Source organism: Myotis myotis, unplaced genomic scaffold (genome assembly GCF_014108235.1).
Source record: "Myotis myotis isolate mMyoMyo1 unplaced genomic scaffold, mMyoMyo1.p scaffold_m19_p_5, whole genome shotgun sequence".
Classification (NCBI taxonomy): domain Eukaryota; kingdom Metazoa; phylum Chordata; class Mammalia; order Chiroptera; family Vespertilionidae; genus Myotis; species Myotis myotis.
In genome coordinates, this window is record NW_023416357.1 from 10,028,407 (window position 1) to 10,034,928 (window position 6,522).

Genomic DNA, 6,522 nt, shown 5'->3' on the forward strand with positions numbered 1-6,522 from the left:
CACAAATTTTTGTGCACCGGGCCTCTAGTATATATATATAAAAGGCTAATATGCTAAATGTCCGACTATGTGACCATTCAACTGGTAGCTATGATGTGCACTGACCACCAGGGGGCAGATACTCAATGCACAGGTATGGAAACATGGAACAGACAAATGAATCTCAGAGGGAAGAGGGGAGGGGGGAAAATGGGAAGAGATTAACCAAAGATCTTATATGCATACTAGAGGCTCAGTGCACGGATTTGTGCACCAGTGGGGTCCCTCAGCCTGGCCTGTGGGGATCGGGCCAAAATTAGCCCGGTGCATGGATTTGTGCACTGGAGGGGGGGGTCCCTTGGCCTGGCCTGCAGAGATCAGTTTCAAGTCTGTGCACTGGGCCTCCCACATCCCTGAGGGGTCCCAGATTGAGAGAGGGCACAGGCCAGGCAGAGGGACCCCACCAGTGCACAAATCTGTGCACCAGGCCTCTAGTCTATATATATAAAAGGCTAATATGCTAAGTGTCCCTCCAACCAATCACTATGGCACACACTGACCACCAGGGGGAAGATGCTCAATGCAGTAGCTGCCCCCCGGTGGTCAGTGCGCTCCCCCAGGGGGAGTGCTGCTCAGCCAGAAGCCAGGCTCATGGCTGGTGAGCGCAGCGGCGGTGGTAGGAGCCTCTCCTGCCTCTGCGGCAGCACTAAGGATCCCTTGGGGGATTTTTGCCTGCTGGCCAGCAGGCGGACATCCCCTGAGGGGTCCCAGACTATGAGAGGGTGCAGGCCAAGCTGAGGGACACCCCCCAACCCCCAGTGCACAAATGTTGTGCAACGGGCCTCTAGTTGGTTAATAACATCATATAATTTCAGGTGTACAACTTTATAATATGTTTGTGTACTCAACTGGGAGTTCACTACCCAAAGTCTAATCTCCTTTTATCACCTTGTATTTGACCCCCTTCACCCTCTTCATCTGAGTCTTTTGTAAATTTGTCCTTGTAAAACTTAGAAAAATAACGTTAAAATGGCATAGACTTTGTTGAGGTTGGTGGGAGGCATGTGGAGGGCATGACTGTGTAATATTACTGGCCTCCCTGGGCTTACTCATTCCATCTCCACTGGGAGGAAGAAGTGACTTACCTGGAGAGAGGCTTTGGGAGAAGACAGCAGCTAGGTCCTCTCCCCCGTGCTGGGAGCAGCGGCCTGCAGGAGGGGTGCTCTCAGCGGCTCTCTACCACGGTGTAGTTTGATGTAGCAGCTGAAAGAGGCCCGCCCTGGCCACCCACAGCCTGTGCCTGGGAGGCCAAGCCTGTGATTCTGGAGCACAGGGTTAGGAAGCCCACAGATTCCACACACCTACACCATGTCCTTTACCTTGGCTTTCAAAGGCAATACTTAAACCCCAACCCACATTGTTTCAGAACTTGACAAGAGAAGCGGACTTTTCTTTTCTTTTTTAAAAAATATATTTTATTGATATTTTACAGAGAGGAAGGGAGAAGGATAGAGAGTTAGAAACATCGATGAGAGAGAAACATCCATCAGCTGCCTCCTGCACACCTCCCACTGGGGGTGTGCCCGCAACCAAGGTACATGCCCTTGACCCGAATCGAACCTGGGACCCTTCAGTCCACAGGCTGACACTCTATCCACTGTGCCAAACCAGTTAGGGCGAGGACTTTTCTATTTATGGCCCCTCAGACTCCTAACAGATTTATACAAATTGTTCCGTACGTACTTTCAGGGTAAAATTGTAAAAGTTTAACATGTCTATTTTGCTGTTTTCCCCCCTCCAATATCAGTCTGGATCCAAGCAGGAAAGAGAAAACACCCAGTAATTTATTGTTTAATAATATATTTGTATTGATTCAGAGAGGAAGGGAGAGGGAAAGAGAGATAGAAACATCAATGATGAGAGAGAATCATAGATCAGCTGATCAGCTGCCTCCTGCCTGCCCTCTAGCCCGAATATGCCCTGGCTGGGAATTGAACTGTGACCTCCTAATTCATAGGTTGATGCCGCTGATCAAGAATACCTTCCCTTCAGATAATTGGTGGCACTGAGAGGTTCTTATCACTCCATTTCCTTCCTAACAAAAGTCTGTACCTGTTGTCTCCTATTCTAGGCTTCCTATCTTTATGGATTTATGGCTTTTTAGAAAATCCATGTATGATAATTTTAGTCAGTTTCACTAGGAAGCAAAGGTCAACATACGCTTAATTCATACTGTGGATGGGAAAAAAAGGGGGGGCTCTATGGAAAGTAACTCACAGGCCTGTAACTTTTCTTTGGGAGGGGGTAATTTTTATTGAATTTATTGGAGTGACATTGGTTAGTAAAATTATATTGGTTGCAGGGGTAGAGTTCCCTAAGACATCATCTGTATATTGTACTATGTGTTCACCACCCAAGTGAAGTCTCCTTCCATCACCATTTATCACCCCTTTATACTCTTCTACCTTCCTCCACTCCATTCCTCTCTAGTGATCACCACACTGTTGTCGGTGAGGCCTGTAAGTTTTTAGTAAAAGGTTTCTCTATGCTTTAAGCAAGCCCTGTTCATTGTTTCTGTGAATCTAGGCTAACATACCTTTGTAATAAGCTGCAACCACCCTCAAGAGAGCGCATAATCTTGCTGAACTATAACCCAGTCCCTGCCTTGCTTCCTCCCACCTCCAGGTAACCTTCCTTATGTTCCTTCCTTCATTTTAAGTGCATAAAAGGAGCTGTAAAACTATTATTCCCTGGAGCATCTGAGAGCTTGCTCCCCAGCACATGTTATCACTTTGGCTCAAATAAACTCTTATAAGAATTCTCTGCAGGTTTGGACGTTTCTTAAGCCGACTGGACGTCCCTGTCCTGGTCTTAGTGGTTCCTGTGCCAAAGGAGCTAATCCACCAGCTCTCACCCTCAGCAGAGGTTATGGGTCCAGGCTGGCCCGAACTTCAGGAAATAAGTGTCAAACTCTCAGTGGTCCCACCGAAGCCCTGCCTAGACTGAGACCAGGAAATCACTTCTCTCCAAAGACATTCTCCTCTCTAAATTTTCTCTTAAGCACTCCTCTTCCAACTCACTAACACCCTTGTATCAATCAGGGTTCAACCAGAAAACCTGACCCCCTAGGAGAGAGAGCTGTACTAGTATATATGAAGGGATTGATTGCAAGGAATTGGCTTACGTGATTGTGGAGGCGAACCCACAGGTCAGACCAGCGGGAAGGGCGGGCTGGAAGCTGCACTCAAGGTGGGATTTCTTTTTCTTCAGAGAAGCTTGGCCCTGCTCTTAAAGCTTCTACCTGATTGCATCAGGCCTGCCAGCTTATGTAGACATCTTCCTTAAAGTCAACCGACTGTGGGTTTTAATTATAAAAATACCTTCTCTGCCACAGGTTACCTTTTGCTTGAATAAAGACTGTAGCTTAGCTAAGTTGACACATGAACGTGGCCATCACACCCATATTACGGGTTGAGTATTTTTAGAATTGTGAAACCCGTGCTTGAGTGTTTCCTTGGAAAATCTGCATCTGATCTGAGCACTCACTTTGGAATTTTGTATCTGCTATACCAATTTAATTTCCTTATGTATCATCTGGATGCTCAGCACCAAGAGAATAGTTCAGGGTAATGAGCCCCCTGAATCTCCCTGCCTCACCCTCAGTTTGTACCCCGAGTGTCTGCTCAGGGCCTCTCTTGGTCTCCCTGGTTCTTAAACTGACTGCTATGCTTTGCAGTCCTCGCCTTACACTGATGCATGTCCCGTTCCTCCTGCCTCACTCATTACCTGGCTATGCTTGGTAAGCCCCATATTATTTTTTTTAAAAAAGAATAGTTTTATGGATTTTTGAGAGATAGAGAAGAGAGAAACATTGATATTAGAGGAACATCTAATATGGGCTGCCTCCTGCACGCCTCCTCCCTGGGATCAAGCCCCAAACCTGGACACGTGCCCTGACTGAAAATAGAACTAGCAACCTGTCGGTGCAAGGGATGATACCCTACCAACGGAGCCACACCGGCCAGGCCCAGGCCCCATATCCTTGGAGAACATTTCAGGTTCCCCATCTGTTCCCGCCTCATTCAAGGAGTGAGCCCTCCTCCAGTCTGTCCTATGCTCTGTCTCTGCAGTGGAGGTGCAGTGTGGCTCTGAGCGCTGTGCGGAAAAGCACCAAGCCAGGTTGAGTCCTCCATCCCTTACTGGATGTCAGACCTCCATCCTCACAACCGCATAACTCTTATGGAACAAATGTTACTCTTGCTTACATTAGAGTTACCTCCCGTATTGGTGATATCTCCTACCCATGCCCAAGCAGGAAGCTTGGGGACAGATACTGCTCTGGTTCATGTTTCTATGGCTTCTAGCATCTGACACAATGCTTTGCCTAAAGTAGACCCTTAATAACTATTTTCTGAAATGAATGTATTTGACCGGGATCATTATTTCCCTAAGGCCCGGCTGGTGTGGCTCAGTAGTTGAGCATCGACCTATGAACCAGGATGTCACAGTTCAATTCTTGGTGGGGCCACGTGCCCAAGTTGTGGGCTTGCTTCCCAGTAGGGAATGTGCAAGAGGCAGCCGATCAATGATTCTCTCTCATCATTGATGTTTCAATCTCTCTTTCCCTCTCCCTTTGTCTCTGAAATCAGTAAAAATATATATTTTTAAAAAACAATTCTGTGAAGGAGCTGCACATATGATCTCTGAGTCAGGAAACTTGGCTTTGAGCTTACCCTTGTTAACCTCAGTTTTTCTAGCCCTCATTCTCTTCATCTTTCAAATGAGAGGTTTGGGCCAGATGATTTTCAGAGTTCCTGCTATGTTCTTAAATTCTAAGATTGTTTTAATGCCTAAAGTGAGAATGCTGGTTTGTTTTCACAGTTCCTCAAATAAACAATCTTTGCTCCGAGGAGAGAGATATGCTATTCAGAGTGACAAAGTTTGAGTTGCTGGGATGACAGTGAGCAGGCAGCCCTATCCTGCCCTAGCTTGCCCTGCTTGGGGCAGCAAGCTGCTCAAACTGCACCCAATCAGGGAGCAGGAAACTGGTCCCATGCACTCGGGTGACAGCAGGTGACGTGGGAGCAAATGAAGGGCGAGAAGAGAAACTGAAGGCACTTCCTTAAAGAGGGCAATTTCTAAGAAAGACATAATGAGTGAAGAACCGTTTCTTTGACACCACTCCTGATACGGATGACAGGAAAGCCATTACGAGTTACTGTCATTGGAAGTAGGTGTGGTGGCAAGTGGAAGCCGAGGGAAATGAAGCACAAACACAAATAAAAACACTATGAAGCTCCCTGAATCATTTCCTCGTTTCAGATAGCTGTAGCTAGACTTTATCTTTTGCCCTTGGGTTCTCTCTCTAACTTCCCCACCCCCCAACCGAGGTCTCAGAGGTCCTTATGACTAAAAAACAAAACAAAACAAAAGGCAAGGGGAGGGGAGGCTCTCGACATTTTCGAAACTCTCCCCAGTCCAAGTCCAATCACTGAAACAGAAGTTATTTCTGTGCTGTGAAACAAATAGCACGTGTGGCTCAGAGATGGGGACACAGTATTTTGATGGTCAGTTAAGACATCTTGTAATCCCACCGCGCGAATGGTCAGATTCTACCTCACTTGAGTGTAACCTCCCAGGGCCTGAGGACATGGCTCCAGTGGTGCTTGGGGACCAGTGAGTTTCGTGCTTCTGCTCCGGCCTTGTTTCTGCTGCCTTGGTGCTGCCGCAGCTACCCACGACCCGCATGGAGTTGCTGCTGCCAGGGGCACAGGCGCCCTCTGTTCTGTGAGTGACAGCCCCAACGTCACCACTCAGGCTGTGCGAAGACACTGCTCTCCCCTTAGCTAGTTTTTCTAAAGCACAAGGCAGATCCTGTCCCAACTGTTCGCGATACGACCAAGGCCAAGGTGCATTGTCTAACAGGTGCTCCAGTGCTAGGAGTCAGAGTGTGGAAGTCGAGTTGAAGAGAATGCCTTTACTCTCAATGATTTTCCTCACTTTGAACAAACCAGATTACAGTTGTCCCCCAAACGACGTAATAGTTACTGAGCACCTCTCATGTGGCAAGCACAGTGCTCTGCGTGACCTCTTCGCAACCATCTTTTTTTAAAAAAAAATCTTTATTGCCGAAACCGGTTTGGCTCAGTGGATAGAGCGTCGGCCTGCGGACTGAAGGGTCCCAGGTTCGATTCCGGTCAAGGGCATGTACCTGGGCTGCGAGCACATTCCCAGTGGGAGATGTGCAGGAGGCAGCTAATCGATGTTTCTCTTTCATCGATGTTTCTGACTCTCTATCTCTCTCCCTTTCTCTCTGTAAAAAATCAATAAAATATATTTTAAAAAAAAATCTTTATTGTTGAAAGTGCTGCAGGTGTTCCCTTTTTTCCTCATTGACTCCTTCTAGCCCACACCTGCCCCCTCCCTCTTTTTAATGACTTAAAACAACAGAAATTTATTATCTTAAAGTTCTAGAGGTCTGAAGTCTGAAATGAGTCTCACTGGGCTCAAGTCAAGGTGGCAGTAGGTCCGGGCTCCTTTTGG